Source organism: Gracilinanus agilis, chromosome 2 (genome assembly GCF_016433145.1).
Source record: "Gracilinanus agilis isolate LMUSP501 chromosome 2, AgileGrace, whole genome shotgun sequence".
NCBI lineage: Eukaryota > Metazoa > Chordata > Mammalia > Didelphimorphia > Didelphidae > Gracilinanus > Gracilinanus agilis.
In genome coordinates this window covers 689,016,977-689,038,823 of record NC_058131.1, presented here as the reverse complement: position 1 = coordinate 689,038,823, position 21,847 = coordinate 689,016,977, and the positions used below count along the sequence as shown (strand labels likewise).

At 37.8% G+C, this 21,847-nt stretch overlaps 1 pseudogene; it reads right to left on the bottom strand.

The window, feature by feature from the left end:
• The window catches only part of LOC123233005, a 190,397-nt pseudogene that overhangs the window by 24,557 nt on the left and 143,993 nt on the right, over positions 1-21,847 (bottom strand).

Below are 21,847 nucleotides of genomic sequence, written 5' to 3'. Positions count from 1 at the left end.
TCTTCAATTTTGTTGAATGCCCATACTTTCCCCTGGAAATATATGGTCAATTTTGATGGGTAGTTGATCCGTGGTTGCAGGCCCAGCTCTCTTGCCTTTCTGAATATTGTATTCCATGCCTTGCGGTCTTTTAGCGTTGAGGCTGCCAGATTCTGTGTGATCCTGATTGGTGCTCCTTGATATTTGAATTGTCTCTTTCTGGCTTCTTGTAAGATTTTTTGTTTTGCTTGGAAACTCTATTTTTTCAGTCTTTTGGCTTTGTTTTATTTGTCCTTGTTGTCTTGAGAGATCATTAGTTTCTACTTGCTCAGCTCAGAAAATATTCCCCGACTTGACTTTCTAAGAACCCAGTCAAAATTCAGCCTTGGCCTTGTTCTATTCTGAAGCCAATGAGACCTTTTGTGTTTTGATATGACATAATACATATCTTCTGCGCATCTGCAAAGTTTCAGGGGGGTTCTTTTGTGTGAAGTGAGTCTTGAAATATTTTTTGGTTTTGGCCTTTGTACCAGGCAGCTGCATTCCTGGCCAAAGGGGGAAGAGTGTTAACCTCTTAAATGTAGGTTTGCTAGGAACTTAAAGCTAGGCATTTCCCCCCATAACTTAAATTTTATATGACCTAGAATTACTTCTGAGGCCTGACTGAAGCAATGTCTGTATAGGATTTTATCTGAGAGTCAAAGATATTAAATGATAATATTGGGCATGGTGTGTGAATGTGTATATATTTATGACTTTTTGTATTTGTGTGTGTGTGTGTGCGTGCGTGCACGCGCATGTGTGTGTTCCTAAGTGTTGGGCAATTTGCTAAGATTTGTGAGCCTATGGTGTTCTGATCCTGTTGCTGAAACTCAGTAAACATTAACAGAACAAGAAGACACCCTTGACCTTACCTGTATCCATGGTTCACTAACTAGATTAAAATTGTCAACTATTATGTTCATCAGATGTAGAAATTTCTCATCTTTGTATTTGAATCGTTCACGGAAGAGGATAGAGCAGATCACATTGCATGGAGCACAGCCAAAAATGAAGGTGGGATCAGTGGGCTGACCTAATGTGGGAAAAAGTTCATAAAATTATAAACAATGCCTTTGGCAGCAATGTTTCCAATCAGGTAGGAGTAGGCATCCCTTCTTCTCCTACCTGAATTTGATGTTTAATTCCTCTAAGTCTAGTGAAGGTTGTTCTCCTGGATAGTTTCTTTTACCCCTTAGAGGGAGGCTACTTAAGCATACTATCTTAATATAAGAAAGGAGAAGGGATTTTTCTAGCTCAGCAGAGTTGATACCTAGTCAGTGGACCCAGGTGGAGACTTAGAATCACTCCCAAAGGAAATATTACATAGCATTAGGGATGGGTCAGCAGTGAGACAAGAACTGAAAACCAACTCTTTGTTTTCCTGAGTTCCTCCACCAGGCATTGGGCTTCTTCCTGAACTCTCTCTTCAATGGTTTTCTTCCCCATTCCAAAGTTCCTTAGTGTCATCAGGGAAAATCTCCGGATTTGTTTCCACCTCTCTGCATGACTGGAAACAACTCCTAAGAAAGAGAAATACAGAAAATTTGTCAATCTAACATTCAAGATGGTGGGTGGCAGCATGGTGTGCATGGAGGCTATGGTGTTTCAGCTTAATTCATTGAACAAACTTAATTTTCTTCAATTCAAACAAAGTGCAATTCAGCATGGTAGGTATCAGACTCCTACCGCTTGGAGACCTCGTGCTAGGTTCTGTAATAGAACATTAGAAATGAAAGACAGCAATTGTGTTCTATGGATGTACATTTTACTGGATATACTCTGCCATAATCTTTTGCTTTTCTGTGACTCTTTTGAATAAGTTAAACTTACCTTGTCCTTTGAATATATCATCAAATATTGGCATACTTCCTCTCTCCATAAAACTATCTCCTTGATCAAGTAGAGCTTTCTTGACAGTGCTATATCCGTGTAGTATCACAACACATTGAGGTCCAAAATAAAGAGTATATATGGAGCCATATTTTTCAGCCAACTGTGAAATGAATGCCAAGAAATAGTAAAAAGGTCAATTTGAAACTTTAGAAAGTAGAAATCTACCACCACAATGACATCCTAATATGTCATATTTATTTGTATATGTGTGCATTTTTGTGTGTGTAAGACCACATATTGTTATTTAAATCAGTGTATACAAAGGAAGTAGTTGTAAGACAATTAAGTAATATTTTCAGTCCTTTAGTTTTGCTCCCTTGAAATCCCTGTCATTGTATTTTTCTAAGGTGGCCTTTCCTTGTGGGTTCCATTGATATCTATTTAATATCTAGCAATAGAAAAAAAGGGCCTAGGATAAACCTTGGGTATATGATTGGTGGGAGATTTCTAGGGGGATGAGGCTAAAAACCATGTGGGATGCAGAGGAGATTACTATCTTCTTTCAAATGTCTACTCTTTTTACCTCTCCTGCTCTCATTTCTTAAATTTTTGTGCTAGTTCTGTCATCAACATTTAATTCCAACTGACCTCTCCAAATTGTATGAATTGCCATACTGAATGGCCTGTATTAATCTACATTTTCTTGGACATTTTCACAGTATTTTTTTCACTGTTGGCTACCCTCTCCTACAATTTAGCCTCTTCTCTCTGGGTTTTTCTAATCCTTTTCTCTCTGAAAATGTCCAAGAAAATGTAGATTAATACAGGCCATTCAGTATGGCAATACTTCTTTCTTCTTAACTATCTGATTAGTCCATATTGGTCTTCTTTGCTAGATCATAATACACAATGAATGACAGTTTCATGGATTTTTCCCAAGGTTCTATCCTGGGTCACCTTCCCTTCTCTTTCTACACTCTCTCTTGATAACTGCATCATCACTAGGAGATAAATCCCAGATGTGTACATCTAGCTCCACTATCTCTCTTGAATCAGCTTCCAACACTTAATCAGTATGAAATGGAATTCAGTGTCCTTTCTCTAAAATTCATTTCTTTTCCAAATTTCCTATTTCCTGGATAGGGTTTCACTATTTTACTCCAACCATTTTGCTTTTTTGGTCAACAAACTTCAATGTCTTACTATTACCTCTGGGTGCAAACATAAACTCATTTGACATTTAAAATTCTTCACAACCTGGCTGAAATGTACCATTTTAGCATCTTTATTGCTCTCGACCTACTCCATGGTTCAAAAGAATTAGCCTTCTTGCTGCTTCTCACAAAACACTGTCTCTTATTGTCTTGCTTTTGTAACACCCATGTCTAGCATGCACTCCTTCCTTGCAGGACACTTAGAATTCCTAAATTCTGTGAGGCTTAACTCAAGTGCCACTTCCTACTTGTCTTTCCTGATGACACCTTCTTCAGGTGTTATTACCTTCCCCTCCAAATATAACATTGCAATTATTTTAAACTTATTTTTATATGCGTATTTGGCAGGCTCTCTCATTTCCCCAATACTTTGCTCCCAGTAGTATACTATTTACAAAAACCTGTACCCAGGCAGGAAAGTGCAAAGGCTTAAAGATAAGAGACTGAGTTTTATTTACATGAGTCATGCAAAGTTCAAATGTGATAGTAAAATAAAGCATTTTGTAATCTTAAGGCCCTATCTGAATGCCAGGTATTCTTATTATGAGCCTTCATATCCCATACCTGTACTATGATGATAACATCATTCTTTGAGTTTTGTACAACACTCCTCCTTGAGGTCAAACAATATTTATAGATCAATAGAGAGGAGTGTAGTCAAATGTTAAACTCTAGATGGAAAAAATATTGTAAACACTCACATTTAAGCAGCTTTATTAATATTTTATCTTTAACTTTCTTACTCTAAACTGTGAGGAGAGCCAGGGGACTCCATCAAGCAAAGCTCTAGAAAGCCTAGAGACCCCTCCTCTCCCTTCCCAGGACCAAAGTTCTTGGGTAGCTATAGTCTAGCTAAAGCCAGACACATGGCTCACTCCTCACCTTAGGCTTCAACCATTCTTCACCTCAACACCCACCAGGGGGTGGTAGTGCCCACTTTGGGAATCACTGATCTAGAAACTAATGATTTCAAGAGAAATCAAGAAAAAATGAAGCAGAATCAAATGAATGGAAAAAACAAAGGAAAACATAAACTATCTTATTGAAAAAACACCTGACCTAGAAAATAGACCTAGGAGAGACAATTTGAGGATTATTGGACTACCTGAAAGCCATGATCAAGAAAAAACTTTGGACAACATATTACAAGAAGTTACCAAAGATAACTGCTCGGAGATCCTCAAATAAGAAAATAAAATTGAAATTGAAAGAATTCACAGATCACCTCCAGAAAGAAATCCTCCAACAACAACTTCCAGGAATGTAATAGCCAAATTCAAGAGCCACCAAGTCAAGGAAAAAATACTTCAAGCACTCAGAAAGAAACTATTCAAATATCATGGAGCTACAATCAGGATCACTGAGGACCTAGCAACTTTTACATTAAAGGACAAGAAGGCATGGAATATGATATTCAGAAAGGCAAAATATTTGGGTTTACAACCCAGAGTCACCTATTGTAACAATAAAGAGAGCCTGTAACCAATGTTTGATAGAAGGTAAATAGAGAGAGAATCTACGTGGTGAGTCTTCCAGCTCTCCCCTGGGGCCAAATATATACTGGGAGACTTAAAGGGGGTGTCACCTCGACACTGGGTGACCTGGATGGTCATGCTGCTCCACAGGAGTCAGGGGCAAGACTTCCCTATAAGAGGAGGTATGTGGCACCCCAATCTGACCCTGAATGAGGATGGGGTTCACACAAACCTCCCCCCAGATCAATTAATTTTACAGAGGGGGGGTCTGGCTTAAAAATGGAGGCTGCCAGACCAAACTGCGGTTCCCCTCTCCCCTGTTGTCTCTCAGGCCCTCTGGAACACTATCTGACTGATGAATGGCTTTTCAAAAATTATTATCAAACCAGGGAATGGGGAAAGGGGTGAAGGGAAGAGAGATTTTTGGGGTGCTCTCTTTGCTATTCTTATGGGCTCCATCACTTGGATGGGAACCCCAGTGGTTCCCACTCCTAAGCTTCTCCCCCCCTTCTTCTTCTGTTTCTATTTCTATTTTTCAGTTTCTATCCTTTCCTATAATTGTAAGTTTGGCCTCTCAGCAAAATTGGGAAATGGGAGGAGAGGAAGAGATCGCTCCCAAAATGGAGCCCAAACTTTGCTGACTCGATGGTTGAAGTCTTGATGGGTGAGATGCAATGGAATGACTTTGACCAGGGAATCAGGGTTTCAGTTTCCAAAGAAAGACCCTCAGGAAGCCCCCAGGCCTGGATCTGATCTGGGATGTCCACCTCCTCTCTCTCTCAGTCTTCTGCCCAAAGACCTTTCTTCTCTCCTTCCTCCTCCAAGAAATTCCCAGAATTCTCCGCTGGTATCAACTATCCTCAACTGTCAGCAACTGTCAGCAACTCCTTTCCTGGCTCCTTTTGTCCCATTTCCCCTTGCACAAATCCCATCCTTACACTATCTAGCAAAACTGAGTATATTTTTTCAGAGGAAAAAATGGACATTCAATAAGATAGCAGATTTCTAAGAATTCCTGAGGAACAAGCTAGACCTAAACAAAAAATCTGAAGTCCAAACATGAGACAGAAGAGAAGCCACAAAAGGTAAATAAGAAAGAGGAACTTTAAGGGACTCATTAAGATCAAAATGTTTAAATGTCTACATAGAAAGAGAATCTCTGTAATTCTCAAAATTTACTCTTAGTAGTAGAGAAGATAGAAGGAATTTACTTATAAAGAGGGTGGAAAAGTTAGCTGATTATGATGATATGATGTATATGGAAATGTGATGATATGGAACAATATGTATGTATGATATGATATGTATGCATATGAATGATACATGAAAAAGTAAACCAATGGTTGAAAGAGAGGATTGCATTGAGAGAAAAGGGAAGGGAAAGATAGAATGGGATAAATTATATAACATAAAGAGGTGTGAAAAATCATTATAGAGAGGGGAGGATAAGGGTGGTAACAGGCAATGCTTAAACTTACTCTCATTGTAACCGACTCAGAGAGGGTAAAACAAGTATACTAATGGGGCATAGAATTTTATCTTATCCAAAAGAGAAGTAGAAGGGGAATAAAACAAGGGAAGAGGGAGATAATTGGAGGGAGGGGGAAATGGGGTGTGTGTGACAAAAAGCAAAATACTGGTGATGAGGAATAGAGAGAAAGGGAATAGAGCAGGATTTAAATGGGGATAATAAGATGGAGGGCAATACACAATTTGTAATCATAGCACTGAATGTGAATGGGATGAACTCACCCATAAAATGCAAGCAGATTGCAGAGTGGATTAAAAACCAGAATCCTACTATATGTTATTTACAAGAAACACATTTGAGACAGGGGGACACACACATATTCAAGATAAAAGGCTGGAGCAGAATTTATAATGCATTGTCAAAAGTAAAAAAAGCAGGCACAGTAATCATGATACCAGACAAAGCCAAAATAAAAATTGATCTGATTAAAAGAGATAAAGAAGGATATTACATTTTACTAAAGGTAATATAAACAATGAAGTAGTATCATTACTAAACATTTATGCACCAAATGGTATAGAATCTAGATTTCTAAAGGAAAAATTAAAGGAGCTCAAGGAGGAAATAATGTAAGAAAATATTTGACAGCCATGTTGAAGTCAAGATGATGGACAGTTACCTGCTTAGAATGTAGAATCAACTGAGCTTGGCAGGAGCCTGGCATGAGCTAGGGAAGTTAGGCTCAAGTATAAAAGGAAGGAATTTGAACCCATCTGGGTCTCAGTTTTGAGATATTTGGGTGAAGGGTAGTTTGGGTAGGCCTAGCTTGTGCTCTATTCATTCATCAACCAGCAACCAGCTCCAACTGTGTTTCATCAATCCCTGTTTCCTGAATTACAATTACCAAGAAGATCAACAAAACTTATCATTCAGCAGGATAACCTTGATTCTAAGTTGAGGCCTGTCAGGCCTCAGCCAGGCTGTTAACAATCAAGAACTTTGATCAGCAATATAAATGAGAGGATTCATCAATAATATAGTCATCGAGATATATTTAAGGATTTCCAATTCTCACTTTCCCAGCCATTTCCCAGCTCATCCTTCCCTAGATCTATTAGATTATTAAATCATCTTTAAGACTACAACTTGCCTGAGCTTCATCAAAGATCTAGTGAGCTCTAGTTGACTATATCTAGTGTCAGCTTAAGGAAGGGGTTTATTTATATTCCTTCTACTTGGTGATCAAACCTGCAGTCAGAAAAAGGTGTTATCAAATTCACAGGGCTTCAGTTGGGCAGAGTTAGCTGAATTCCTTTATCAGCTGATTCCTAGCTTGGCTGTTAGCCCTGGGATACTATAGTTGTCTTGGGTTTGGGATAAGCAGATTCCATATATTCTTTGTAACATCAACTGCAGTAGGTGATCTTTTGAGTTCACTATCATACATAGGTGTCCCATTTAGGATTCAACACCCACAATTAACCCAGGCTCTAGATTGATCACAACAATAAATAGTAAGACCATACTAGTGGGGAATCTCAATCTTCCCCTTTCAGAACAAGATAAATTGAACCAAAAAATAAATAAGAAAGAAGAAAAGTGAATGAAATGCTAGAAGAATTAAATTTAATAGATATCTGGAGAAAACTGAAGAGGGATAAAGAGGAATATACCTTCTTCTCAGCAGTACATGTACTATGTCGTAGAAATCTTGCAAACAAATGCAGAAAAGCAGAAATAATAAATGCAACTTTTTCAGATCATACTGTGTATTGGTTCCAAAGGCTGAAGAGTGGTAGGGCTAGGCAATGGGTATTAAGTGACTTGCCCAGGGTCATACAGCTGGGAAGTGTCTGAGGCCAGATCTGAACCTAGGACCTCATGTCTCTAGGTCTGTCTCTCAATCCACTGAACTACCCAGCTACCTCCTGGAAATAGGTTTTGAACAATGATACATGTTTAATCCAGTGGAATTGCTTGTCAGCTCTGGGAGTGAGGGAAGGAAGGAGGGGAATCATGAATAATGTGACCATGGAAAATATTCTAAATTTTAAAAAAAAGAAAGAAAAAAGCACCCAGACCAGATGGGTTTGCAAGTAAAATTTGCCAAATGTTAAAAAATTCTAATATTAAATAATTTTTAGAACAATTTGTAAAGAACAAATCTTGCCAAATACTTTATATAAAATCAATAAGCTTCTGATTTTCTCAGCCAGGATAAACAACAACAGAGAGAAAATTATAGAGCAATTTCATGAATGAATAGTGGTGGAAAAATCCTATGTAAAATATTGTTCTGGAAAGTACAGCTATATATTACAAAGATTATACATTGTGGTCAAACAGGAATTATGCCAGTTATGACATGATGGTTAAATATAAGGAAAATAGCATAATTGCCTACATCACCAACAAAAGTATTAAACATATAATTTTATCCATATGTACATAAAAAGCTTATGACAAAATATAATACTCATTCCTATTAAAAACATTTGAAAACATGGGTATAAAAGTTTTCCTTAGAATAAAATATATATTTAAAACTATCAGCAAACATTATAAATGGATATCTTAAAAACCTTCCTTATAAGATTAGGAATGAAACAAAGACGCCCATTATCATCAATATAACTTAATATTGTATTAGAAATGCTAGCAAATGCAATAAGAGAAGAAAAATAATAAAAGGAATTAAAAATGAACAACGAAGCAATAAAGCTATTGCTCTTCTATGCTGATATGAAGAATACATGAACATATATTCATACGTGAATATATTAAGAATCCTAAATATTCATAACTTTAAATATTGTAAACTTTAGCACACTAACAGGATTTAATATATACCCAAATAAATCTTCAGCATGTATAACTCAAAAATAAAGTCCTGCAAGAAGAGATACTGAAATAAACCACTTAAAATAGCCATATAGTCCCATTTTATGAGTATCAAAAGTTTTCTATGTCTTTTATGTTTCCTGGTCTTTTTTTTCAAGTTTTTTTAATATATAATAATATTTATTTTTTAGAAAAGTTAACATGGTTACATGATTCAAACTCTTACTTTCCCTTTCATCCCTGACTTCCCCCTATCCCCATAGGTGATGACATTTCCACGGGTTTTAACATGTGTCATCAATCAAGACCTGTTTCCAAATTGTTGATAGTTGCATTGGTGTGGTAGTTTTGAGTCTACATCCCCAATCATGTCCACCTCAACCCATGTGTTCAAGCAGTTGTTTTACTTCTGTGTTTCCACTCCTGCAGTTCTTCCTCTGAATGTGGGGAGCATTCTTTTCCATAAGTCCCTCAGAATTGTCCTGGGTCATTGCATTGCTGCTAGTACAGAAGTCCATTACATTCTATTTTACCACAGTGTATTGGTCTCTGTGTATAATGTTCTTCTGGCTCTCCTCTTTTTACTCTGCATCTGTTCCTGGAGGTCTTTCCAGTTCACATGGAATTCCTCCAGTTTATTATTCCTTTGAGCTCAATAGTATTCCATCACCAGCATATGCCACAATTTGTTCAACCATTCCCAAATTGAAGGGCATACCCTCATTTTCCAGGTTTTTGTCACCATAAAAAGCCCGGATATAAATATTTTGTACAAGTCTGTTTATCTATGATCTCTTTGGGGTACAAGTTCAACAATGGTATGGGTGGATCTAAGGGCAGACATTCTTTTATAGCCCTTTGAGCATACTTCCAAATTGCCTTCCAAATGGTTGCATCAGTTCACAACTCCACCAGCAAAGCATTAATGTCCCAGTTTTGCCACATCCCCTCCAGCATTCATCACTCTCCCCTATCATTTTAGCCAATCTCGTAGGTGTGAGGTGATATCTCAGAGTTGCTTTGATTTGCATTTATCTAATTATTAGAGATTTAGAACTCTTTCTCATGTGCTTATTGATACTTTTGATTTCTTTATCTGAAAATTGCCTATTCATGTCTCTTGCCCATTTATCAATTGGAGAATGGCTTGATTTTTTATACAATTGCTTTAACTCCTTGTATATTTGAGTAATTAGACCCCTGTCAGAGTTTTTTGTTATAAAGATTTTTCCCCAATTTGTTGTTTCCCTTCTGATTTTGGCTGCATTGTTTTTGTTTGTACAAAAGCTTTTTAGTTTGATATAATCAAAATCATTTAATTTACATTTTGTAATTTTCTCTAACTCTTGCTTGGTTTTAAATCTTTCCTTTTCCAGAGATCTGACATATTATTCTGTCTTCACTTAACTTATTTATAGTTTCCCTTTTTATATTCAAGTAGCTCACCCATTCTGAATTTATCTTGGTGTAGGGTGTGAGATGTTGATCTAAACCTATTCTCTCCCATATTGTTTTCCAAATTTCCCAGCAGTTTTTGTCAAATAGTGGATTTTTGTCCCAAAAGTTGGGCTTTTTTGGTTTATCATAAACTGTTTTGCTGACATCACTTACCCCAAGTCTATTCTACTGATCCTTCCTTCTGTCTCTTAGCCAGTACCATATTGTTTTGATGACAGCTGCTTTATAGTATAGTTTAATATCTGGTACTGCTAGGCCACCTTCCTTCACAATTTTTTCATTATTTCTCTTGATATTCTTGATCTTTTGTTATTCCAAATGAACTTTGTTATAGTTTTTTCTAATTCAGTAAAAAAATATTTTGGTAGTTTGATAAATATGGCACTAAATAGGTATATTAATTTGGGTAGAATGGTCATTTTTATTATGTTAGCTCATCCTACCCATGAACAATCAATGTTTTTCCAATTGCTTAGATCTAGTTTTACTTTTTTGGAAAGTGCTTTGTACTTGTTTTCATATAATTCCTGTGTTTGTTTTGGTAGGTAGATTCCTAAGTATTTTATGTTGTCTAGGGTGATTTTAAATGGTGTTTCTCTTTCTACCTCTTGCTGCTCTAATGTGTTGGAAAAATCATGTGAGTAATGTGTGCTCTACTCACCTCATAGCCTTCTCGTGAAAATTAAAGGAAACCCTAAAAAGAGCTTGGTAAGTGATAAAATGCTAGAGTCAAAGGCTCATAGCTAGAACTGGATGGGAACCTGGAAGTCACTGAGTCCAACCCATTCATTTTTCACAGGAGGAATTGATCCCTTTTTTAGGGCAAGTGACTTGGCCAAGGTCCCATAGGTAGTCATTAGAATAGCCAAGATATGAAACCAGACCCTCTGACTACAAGTCCAGGCTCCTTCCCAGAATAACAAGCCACCTCTCTACTTACACTGCTGACCTCACAAGATACTAATGATTGTCAAAGGGGATGGTGCGTAAAAACTGATGGATAACTATAAAGCTTGGCAATTATGGTTGTGTTGGACTTGAAAGTTATACAAAGGTCTGATAATGATGTTAGTATTCTCATTATTACCTACCAATTGCACCTCTGAATAAAACAAATGGAAATGAAGTAGAATTCCATTTTATTGCTTTATAAAATTGGGGTTGGTGGAGCTGATGCACCCAGTGGTAGTTTGTCCCTAAATGAGCACACCTGGAAGATTTCTCCACCCAAATGGAATCCTTCTGACTCCACACCCTAACAGGACCAAAAGCTATTCATGAGCATGTGTCTCCCTTTGTAGAGTCTCTTGTCATAATCATGATCAGAAGATCAATTCAAAGTGATGTCCCTCCAGAATCCAGGTCACTCTTTCTTGTCTCTGAACCTTATATCTGCTAACTGTGAGCAATCAGCAGGAATTTCAGTGCTAGGTTAGGTGCACAGTTAAGTTTTAAAGAACATTAAACCTGTTCAGAAGTTCCATGGAAGTTCAAAAGAGTCCACAAGTAGTCACCAAAGTTCATGTGTTTCATAAACAAAGTTCATCTCAGTTTGGGTGAGTGCATGGTTCAGGCAGGATCCCAGCTCTGACTGCCACTCATTGGGTGCATAGCCTTGTGTAAATCCCTTCAGATCTCTGTGCTCAAATCTGATGACCTTTAAACTGGGTGGGGATGATTTGGTGAGGGTGGGAGGAATCACAAATCCCTGATAAGTAGGTGTTCTAGTCCAACACTATTAGTATGCAGTGTACAAAGATAGAGCCATACCACCTTATACCTGATTAGATTTTATTGACAGTGATAGGTTTAAGATAATCCATATTGTGATTCTAGAGTGATTAGTATAATTCCATTATAATCTTAATTACAATGAGTAGAATTCATGATTTTTATAAGGATTTCTAATTAAAGCACAAGGACTGCTTCTGTGAGGGATATCCAATCCCTTCCTAAGTTTGCACTTCTCTTCTATCATAAGATGCTGACCATCTGAGTTTCATGTCCTGAAATGGTACAAGTATGCACGCCCTTCCATTATGGAAATAAGCATCCTTCCCCAGATCAGATGAATCTGAGGTAATGGTCATTGCTATTCTCTAAATAAGGGTATTCTCTTGTGATCTGACCTTTAGACTAATATGGGTATTCCTAATTGAACTAACCAATCAGCTGTGTAGTTGGGTAATGGTTTCTAAAAAAGGTCTATATGATGTCAAGTCTTGTGATATGTCATAAACCTTGTTTGGATATATTCATTTTGTCATTGTCTTAGTATATAAACCAGGTCTCTGCTGCTGGGCATTGTCATTTACTGGCTTCTAACTATGTAATATGCGCAGCAACCAGTTTTATCTGGGAGACTTGACTCTCTTCCAATAAAATATAAATTTCTACCTTGACTTGGAGAAATTTAACTTTTTGACTTTATTTACCTAAATTGTCTATACTGGGGTGGTGGATTATTTTCCTGTAACATCAGGGAAGAAAATTGATAGTAAGGAAGTGACTTGACCAGATTCAGAGTGGTAGCCAATGGTAGAGACAAGATGATATATATATTTTTTAAACCCTTGTACTTCGGTGTATTTTCTCATAGGTGGAAGAATGGTAAGGGTGGGCAATGGGGGTCAAGTGACTTGCCCAGGGTCACACAGCTGGGAAGTGGCTGAGGCCGGGTTTGAACCTAGGACCTCCCATCTCTAGGCCTGACTCTCACTCCACTGAGCTACCCAGCTGCCCCTTATATTTTTGCTATTATTCTCATAGCATTTAACCTCCATTTTTCTCAGTTTCCTCATTCCACATGAGGATAACAACAATATCACCTACTTACCTAGGTTTGCGTGAGGATTAATTGAGAAAGCTTTTTGGACAATGTCTAGAACATAGGACATGTTTTATAGATGTTAGCTATTCTTATTATTTTTAAACCCATACCTTCTTTCTTGGGGTCAATACTGTGTATAGGCTCCAAGGCAGAAGAGTGGTAATGGCTAGGCAATGGGGGTCAAGTGACTTGCCCAGGGTCACACAGTTAAGAAGTGTCTGAGGCCAGATTTGAACCCAGGACTTCCCATCTCTAGGCCTGACTCTCAATCCACTGAGCCACCCAGTTGCCCCCAGCTATTCTTATTCTTCTTATTACATACATCAAGGTTCTTTGACTGGATCAATGGAGGGAGTCCCACTAACAATGGAGATAGTAAGCCATTCATATATTTCTAAGCTAAGCAACTCTTCTTTCAGTACTTCTAAAACTCCTCCACAGGGCCAGAATGCAATGATCTTCTAGTAAATGACTAGTAGCCAACTACACCTGTCATAGTTTTCAGTTGATCTGAATTATTAATTATTAAAATTTGCTCCATCACTTGTTAAGACTAGAAATAAAAGAAAAAAATCAAACCCTGATTTGTGATATCTGTCAGGTATTCAAGGCATAAATAAAAACACTTAAATAGAATTTAATAATCAACTATCTTGAGCTGGCCTGAGCTGGCTCTTACACACACGTGGGTAAGATTTTTATTTGCTTATCTTTTAGTTTTGTTTCTGAAATCTCAAAATCTCCTTTGTTTCAATAGAGAAAGAGACTTTAGTAGAATAGCATCTTTATGCAAACTTTATGAAGGGGTGGAGTTTTAATGTAAGAGATGACAATAAGAGAAGGATGACTAGCTGACCTCCTACCAGTAGATCATCAAGGAATGTACAGACTCTCATTGAAAGAATTAGGTTGGGGAATTCCTTGCAACCATGGGAGACAATTTGGGCAAAGGCTGGGGTTTGGGAGACCACATAGCAGGGTAGTTTGGCAGGGATGTAGAGTCTGGGATGGAGGATAATGTCTTTGTCATGATCATCAATCCCTGAAGTGTGATAGCACTATTGAGGGTACATTGTGTTATTTTTGCAACTTTAAAGATCTGTGAGCAAGTCCAACATGGGGCAAGGCATATATTCTGACGGGGTGTTCAGGGTCTTTCATCTAACATGAAAACGCAGAGGTCAATATGAACAAAGAAACGTGTTTCATCTCAGTCCAAGGAGGAAGATCAGGAGGAATAATAGCTCCTATGGCTACAGTCTCAATGCGAGATTGATGGAAGTTGTTCAAGCTAGAATGGAGCAGGTCATCCAAAAAAGTCTGTGAGAGAGATAGGTTTGTGCTCTGTATAAGGTAGACAAGGCATACAAGAAGAGATGATTGGAGGGCATGTTTCACCAAGGACTGATAAAAGAAATGGCACCAACTTGAAAGGTCAGGATTAGGAAGACCAAGGCTCAGAAGGGACTGAGGGATACAAAAATATTGGAACACCCCTCCCAAGATGTGAGGATGAAGAATCAAGAAGAGGTAGACAGTGGGCAGGGTGCCTTGGTCAGGTGGCCCACTACTCAAATAGAACAGAAAGAAGCCAGAGCATGTCAATGCTCATTTTGTTGCCATTTTCTCTCACAAGAAAAATCTTCAAGCTGAAGAAAGAAAAAGCATGGTGAAGAGGTCAGTTCAGTCCTATGTAGCTCAGAGGACAAGGAGATTACACCTAATCACCTGTTTCCTGGAAAGTCAAACCTGCAGGATCTGACATTATGGTCCTATGACCCCACAAGGAGATAAGCTAAGCAAAGTAATTTTACACTCCCATTTTCTTTATGCAATTTAGTGCAGGTTAGGGTCAGGGACAGATTCAAAGTAATGTGGACATTTTCTTAATAACCCTCGATTGCTAAACTATCTAAGTTAATAGAAAACAAATCCTGTTTGTCCTCATGGTATCATTCTATTGACTGGGTAACCACACCCCTTGTTTTCTACCACTTATTATAACCAGCAGGCATTTGAGCTGGTACCTCTGAAAGTTGCAGGACCATCTCTCTGGGCAATGGAGCCTTGGGGACTCACCACAACTGCTCTCCTGGCATGTGTCCTTTTTCTGATCTTTTTATCTCTAAGGAGCCATGGAACCAAAAAGGGGAAGCTCCCACCAGGTCCCACTCCTCTTCCCATCATTGGCAACCTCCTACAACTGGATTTCAAGAACATGTCTGCATCTTTCTCCAGGGTAAAGGGGATGGATTTGGGGTTTGGATTCTAGCTGCTTGTGTAATGGGGTTTAGACATAATGACTTCACACTAACTGATCCAGGATGGTGATTTAGAATCTTAAATCATGGTTGGTGTGAGTCAAGGGCTCTCTCTGTATATTAGCAATGTTAAACATGCATATTTTAGTAATAATCTTTGGTAGCAAAAGGAAGCCAACAATGGAAACAAATATTTATGAAGAATTTACTATGTGTAATGCATCATACTAGATTCTGGGATACAAAGATAAAAATAAATCATACAATTAATGAGAATTTCTTAAGTACCTTTGTGTGCCAAGCACTATGCTGGATACAGGACATAAATATGTCAAGAATGAAATAATCTTTCCTAGAAAGGAAATAGTTCCTTTCCTCTAGGAGCTTACATTTCCTAGAGGCATCCCACAAATTCATAAGAATACAAGTAGAAAGCAATTAGAGTAAAGAGAAAGTACTTGTAATTGAGGGACCAGAACAAGGTTTTGAATTGCAGAGACCTGAGGTAGTCCATGAAGGAATGTACAGACTCTCATTGGAAGAGTTAGGCTGGGGAATTCCTTGCAGCCCTGGGAGACAATTTGGGCAAAGGCTAGGGTTTAGGAGACAAGATAGTAGGGTAGTTTGGCAAGGATGTAGAGTTTGGGATGGGGGATAAATACAAAATAAATTTAGACAATTGGATTGGAGCTAACTGTGGAAGCAGTTTAGTACCAAGTTAAGGAGGAACTAGGGAGCTACTGCTGGCTTTTGAGAAGAGGAATGGTACTGTCAGAACTGTTTTATAAAAATATTAAGTAATTAATTGTGCAAATTATTCACAGCAGAAGAGAAATACTTGTAGCTAGGGGTTGAACCTGGAGGTTATTGAAACAATAGATTAAAAGATGATTTATTAAGTATCTACTGTGTGCTCAATGTTATAGAGACAATGTAGAGTAAGAGATTTCAGCTTTATGTCCGTTGGAAATGCCTTGTGCTCCTTAGGATATATTAACAAAGCAAATGATAATACAACACAGTTAATCACATCATTTTCTAGTCCTGAATCCCTGGGTAGTGTCCAGGACTTTCATGTTGGGACTTTTCTAGTCTTTTATGTCTGTCACTGCAGCATGGATAGAAGCAACTGCCAAGTGATTGCTTCCAGGGTTAACATTGATGGTGGCTGGGAAGGAAGAAGGAACAGTGGTCTGCAGATCTGGGCTGTTTCTTCCAGGAATCTTGGGCTTACCTGCCTGGCAGGGTCAGTTATTTAGTAATTGGTATTAGTAGTGGTGAGAAAGGTGAGATACTTCTCTGCAGTGATTACTCTTCACTTAAATGATGATGGTTTGGTCCAGTGATGGGAAAACTACAGCCTGCCGGCCAGATGCAGTGGGGAATAGGAGGGGACCCTGAAGTGTTCTATCCTGCCTGTGCAACATTATTCCTAATCTGACGAATACAACGAGTAGGATACAATACAATAAAACTTCTAAAGAGTTACCTTAGAAATAGAGTGACAGATGAGCATTTCCTTTCCTTTGGCCCCCTCTTTAAAAAGTTTGCCCATCACTGGTTTAGTCTATGCTGGAAGCAGAGGCAACAGACTATGGGTACGAGCTATTGACATGAAAGGGCCAATCACAGATGCTTGAGTAATAGTTCTGGGCTTTCTCCATCAGTTTCCAGGGGAACTTGGTAGTCATTGGACATGACTTTCATATTTCAGCTCCTCCCTCCGTTAGGATGACTCACAGAATTAGCCAGCTTGGGTGCCTGTCTCACTAGCCAATTACCATAGTTAAAAGGGTGGAGGGTTGGGGGAGGTGAGAGTCTTAATTGGATTACTGAAAATGTGAAGAGGCAAGAGGGAATAGATATGGGATATATGAAGTCAGAGTCTATATAGACTTGACAATTGGCTAATTGGATATTTATAATAAGGAAGAATGAAAAATCAAGAATGAATGAAAAAGAACTGTGGGAATAGAAATGTAGAAGGAAAACATTTTATTTTTCACTTGTTTATATGGGTATTAGATAGGGAGTTTTGGTTTTTAAAAGATTATTAAAATGATCAATATGTGTGATAATTAGATTAAATCTACACTGCCCATATTTAGATTTAATTATCAAAGGTGAAAACATCTCTATTTTTTGGTGGTCTATAACCCACGTGTGCTAGAGTAACAAATCAGAATTTACTGACTGCCTCGTGGGCAGTCCTAAGAAAAGTGTCTGTTGTGATTGGACACGTAGACTAAGAGGAGGCCACAGGAAGTGACACAAAAGAAGCCCCTTTAAAAAGAAACCTCAGTCAGCTGAGTTTGGTCTTCTGATTTGTGAATGGGATCTGAAGGAGCTCTGCTGGTTCGTGACTGGGCCATTCCATGTGGTGAGTGTAAAGACTGAATCTTCCTGAACTTCTCTTAAGGACCTTCCCTTTTAATAGAGACTTCGTGACTGAAGCTTTTGCTTCATTCACCTCTGGGGCCCCTTGGCCCCCCGGCCCTCCAGGCCTCTGGCCCTCTGAGTTTCCAGCCTTGGGTTAATTAGATCTACCTGGATTAATTAGGGGATCAGAGCAAATTACCTACTGTGTTCGATTCCTATTTCCTTATTTCTTCTTCCTCTTCTCATTTGTAAATAAATTTCCATAAAAGTCATTTTAACTTGAGATTACTCTTTATTTGGGGATTGATAATTATTCAATCCCCTGGTGACCTAACCTTTTAATATATTTACCAAATAAATCCTCTTTTCCCCCTTTACATATGAAAATATGTTTTGAGTGATAGTACATGTATAACCCAGTGGAATTGCTTGTCAGCTCTGGGTGGTAGGAGAGGAAAAGGGGAGGAAAATACATAAATTGTATAACCATGGAAAAATACTTAAATTAAAAATTAAAATTAAAAAATAAAAATCATATTAAATGCTTTGTCTATCTTTTCATTTTTGTATAAATAATGCTTAGTTTTATTAATTCAATAACTATTTGTACACTCAATTTCATTCATCTTCCCTTTAATTTTTAAGATATTTAATTTGGTATTTAATTGGGGATTTTAATTTGTCCTTTTCCTAGTTTTTGGAAATACTCTACCAATTGATTAATTTGTTCTTTCTTTATTTTATTGTTATATGCATTTAGAGATTTAAATTTCCTCTAATTATTGCTTTTGCTGTATTCCATAGGTTTTGGTATGTTGTCCCATTTTTATAATTTTTTAAAATAAAATTATTTACTGTCTTTATGACTTGATTTTTTTCTAAATCCAGTCTTTAAGATTAAGCTATTTAATCTCCAGTTAATTTTTATTCTCTTTCTATGGTCCATTATTAAATACAATTTTACGACATTATGATCTTAATAAGATGCATTTAATATTTCTACTTTTCTGCCTTTAATTATAAAATTTTTGTTTTAATACATGGCCAATTTTTACAAAGGTACAATGTAGCATTGAGAAAAAAGCATATTCCTTTCCATTTTCATTTATACCTCTCCAGATAGCTATCTTAAATAAGATTTTATTTCTCTCCTTGGTATCCTTATTTATTTTATGGTTAGATTATGTTGTTCTGAGAAGTAAAAGTTGAAGTTTTGTACTCTTGTAGTTTTATTATCTATTTAAATCTCTATTTCATTTAAATAAATTTGCTAGAGCTAGCTCTAACTTCTTGCCATAGTCAATCATTAGATTTTCAAAATGAGAATTCACACATTAGGAATCAGTAATTGCTACCAATCAGGGCATGATTTTTTGTTTTATTGATTGTTTACTGATAGAGATCAGCTCTATCAAATAATTGAAGGTACCCCAGGATGGGGTGGGGGAGATGAATAATATATTTTGGAATCAGGAGCGCCAGAGACAAGCTAGTAGAAAATCACAGCAAAGTTTATTGATCATAGCCTCTAATTCATAGAGAGATTTGAATGAGCTGAGGAATTAGGTAAGCTTTTCACATACACAATGGATGTTAGTGATTTGTGAGATTGGTATAATGGATTTGGTTTATATCATTGAATCTAGACAAAGTTTTCTATAGGCTGATAAATTAATATGCCAATGTGTAACCACCTAACCCAGATTCCCAGAGAATGCAAACATCAGTGAATTTTGGTAAGAACATACAATCTGAGCAAAGGGGGTGGTGAGGAGTGGTTGAAGCCTCAGGTGAAGAGTAAGCTATGTGTCTGGCTTTAGCTGGACTATATGAGGTGGGGAGATAGGAGGAAAGTAGGATAGGAGAAGGAAGGGAAAGGAAGGGTAGAAAGGGAAAGGAAGGTAGGAAAGCTGGGGTAAGGAGGGGAAATTGACCCAAGTTCTTCAGAGCTCATTAAAGATCAGGTAGCACTTATTGTAGAATAGCTAGGTTTAATTAGATTTGGAAAGGGAAAAGTTAAGTAGGGGAAAAGGGTCTCCTCTAGTAGGCACTCCTCTCTCCAGGGTGGAGAGCCTCCAGGGTTGAGAGAGCTCCTCCAGGACCTAGAGCTCCTGGAGCACCAAGAGAGTGAAAAGGCACCAAAACTCTCTCTTTTATACTTTCTCTGACACTTCCCACAAATGAAGTGGGAGGTGTTGGGGAAAGTTGTAGCAGGGAGTCCTGGGAGACAGTCTCCCAGGGCTCAGAATAAATTTAAATGACACAACTATGGCTATGTCAGAGCTTTGCAGCTGGGCAGGGAAGGGGGGGTCTTTAGGCTTCCCAAAGCTTTGCTTGATGGAGGCCCCTAGCTCTCCTCACAGTAAGAAAGTTAAAGATAAAATGTTAATAAAGCTTTTTAAATTTCAGTGTTTACAATATATTTTCCCACGCAAAGATTCAGTGTTTAACATTTGATTGTACCCCTCTCTATTGATCTATAAACATTGTTTGACCTCAAATAGGAGTGTTGTACAAAATTCAGAGAATGATGTTATCACCTTAGCACAGGTCTGGGACTTGAAGGCTCATAATAATAATATCTGGCATTCAGATAGGGCTTTAAGCATTTAACAAAATGCTTTATTTCATTATCACATTTGAACTTCGCATGACTCATGTAAATAAAACTCAATCTCTAATCTTTGAGCCTTTGCACTTTTCTGTCTGGGTACATTTTTTTATAAATTGTATACTACAGGGAGCAAAGTATTAGAGAAATGAGAGAGCCTGCCATTTAAGCATATAAAAATAAGTTAAAAATAATTGCAATTTTATATTTGGAGGGAAAGGTAATGGCACCTGAAAAAGGTATCATCAGGAAAGACAAGTAGGAAGTGGCACTTGAGTGAAGCCTCACAGAATTTAGGAATTCTAAGTGTCAGCTGCAAGGAAGGAGTGCATGCTAGACATGGGTGTTACAAAAGCAAGACAATAAGAGACAGTGTTTTGTGAGAAGCAGCAAGAAGGCTAATTCTTTTGAACCATGGAGTAGGTCGAGAGCAATAAAGATGCTAAAATGGTACATTTCAGCCAGGTTGTGAAGAATTTTAAATGTCAAATGAGTTTATATTTGCACCCAGAGGTAATAATAAGACACTGAAGTTTTCTGGCCAGAAAAACAAAATAGTCAGAATAAAATAGTGATACCCTGTAATAAGGAGTAAGTCAAGGTAGATGGATGAAAAATTTAGAAAAAGTATATTGGAAAATGCAAACTTGAGTTGAACATTCTAAGGACTTTTGTAATATGGCTGAAAGGTCACAGGGCTTTTGAATTCTGGGGCAGTTGGGAGTTTTTGCCACTGGTGGAGGAGCTTGTGCCCTGATCTCACTGGAGAAACCCCACTTGAACTGCATTTTGAGGAACTACAAATAGATCTGGATCAGTAGCTTTGGAGGGTGGACCTCCTGGACTGTGGCAGCCTATTGGAGTGACCCAGTGGAGTTTGTGGACCGTACCAATACCCTGGACCCTGGGACAGCTGAGAACATCATTGGAGCAAGTAGTGAGATCCCCATAACTCTGACAAGCTTGCATTTAGCCTAGTACAGTGTAGTGTAAGTTTTATCTCCCCTGCCCTGATTCCCTGGACCACCTAAACCCCTGTTTCTTCCCTCCTGTAGCTGTTAAGAATAGTTTGCCCCATTTCCCATTTGCCCCACCTTATTTTATTATTAAAACCCTTTAATATTACTTCCTACTGTCTCAATATAAGCCCAAAGGACTAACAAAAAGTAAATTAGTTTCCCTTGCAAAGTTAAGTGTTTAACTGTTATAGAGGACCTGCTCTATAAACCAGAGATTTTCTGAGTGGCCTAGGGTGGTCATGGGATGTAAAGTATGAAACAGATTGGAAGCACAGCTTATTAGCTCAAAGTGCTCTGAGGTACAATGGAGTCACAGGTTTGTTATATATGAAATTAAAGGTCCCTTTCACCCAAAAGCACAAGAAAAGTTTCCTACAACTACACAGAACTATATTTTTAATATAGACAAAAGAAAAAGCCTTAGAAGCTTCAAG